At 40.8% G+C, this 1,366-nt stretch overlaps 1 pseudogene; it reads right to left on the bottom strand.

The window, feature by feature from the left end:
* Positions 1-642: 642 nt before the first annotated feature.
* LOC116743110 lies at positions 643-1,062 on the bottom strand (annotated as a pseudogene).
* Positions 1,063-1,366: the final 304 nt, after the last annotated feature.

Here is a 1,366-nt window from a genome sequence, read left to right as displayed (position 1 = left end):
TAGATCTAATTCCTGGTGCTATTTGCAACTACACATATCTAAAATACAAGGAGATAAATATCTGGAACACATTAGGCCCACTGATTTAAACAGAACAGTTCAACAGTGGGGGTGAAGTTATTGTAGCACAGCAGCACATTATACATATTTAAGAGATTAAATGGAAAGAAATGATCTCTTAAAACTTTTAATGCTCAGTTTTGATACACAATCAAGTTTCCATCCAATTTTCTGATGTATAGCAAACTGTACTAGGTTAAAAAAAAAAGTGCTTCCTTCAGTTTCCTTCTACACTTTTTTTGGCCTTTCAAAACTGAGCACTGGGTCATTTTACTGTAAGTAATGTGATGTTATATATGTATCTTCTAATTGCACGTTTTAGGAATAAACAAAATCCATATTTCAGTAACTGAGAGTGTATTTATAAAATGAAAACCTCTCTATCAAAATACACTTTTCACTGGGAAAAATAAATAAAACGACAAATGGATCTACACAAAGTAAAAATTAACTTTGGTAGATTTCAGTGCAGGACAGTCCATAACAAGCGTATTTGCCCTTACTCCCCCAGAGCTGATCATCTTCCAAGTTCAGATTTTAAAAATATTTTTTAATTGAGACTATTATGTTGACATTTGTTTCTCATTCCACATCATCTTCAGCCAAGCTCTGAGCACTTACAATTCTCTGACTAATTGTTGGGAGCTTAGTCAGAAGCATCTGGAACACTGGTGGTGGAAGAGTTTGCTGCAATACTTACAGTAACTGCTGTGGATGTCCACACACAGCAATTGCATTTGTCAGATGGTCCACACCCTTCTCATATTCACCTTGAGCTAGTAACTCTTCACCAAGCCGTATTTCTTCGAGGAAGAATTTCTGAACGGCTTCACCATCTTTAAGGTCAGGTAATTTGGAAAGTCCAGCTCTCTCCTTGGCAAGCTTCTGTTTCTTTCCTCGTTCTCGCACTCTGTTCTTGAAGTTGGGGTCACTCCGTCTCTTGCGGTCGAAGTAAATGCAATACCCGATGGAAACAGCGATGGCGCTGTTCTGGCCCACCATCTTCTCTCCAACGAGGAGTGGGGGTCGGCGGCGGCGGGGCCCGCGAAGAAGCTGTTGGCTCAGGACCCTCGGAGCAGACTCCGCCGCTTAGTTCCGACGCCCGCTTCCCTGGTGATTCTAACGGGCAGCTGCAGTAACAAACCACAGACATAGAACATAAAAGGCATGTAAGATTCTTCATGAATTGATTCCTTCAAATCTATGTAACCTAATGTTTTACCACAGTCTTTTCTCTATCCACTGGCTCCCAAGCCCATATGCTTTCCAGCCTGATGGAACTACTTACTATTTCTGATGTGCCAGA

The sequence above is a fragment of the Phocoena sinus genome, chromosome 18, assembly GCF_008692025.1.
Source record: "Phocoena sinus isolate mPhoSin1 chromosome 18, mPhoSin1.pri, whole genome shotgun sequence".
Taxonomy (NCBI): Eukaryota; Metazoa; Chordata; class Mammalia; order Artiodactyla; family Phocoenidae; genus Phocoena; species Phocoena sinus.
Note: the sequence above shows the minus strand (reverse complement) of the source record. Positions and strands in the feature narration are given on the sequence as shown.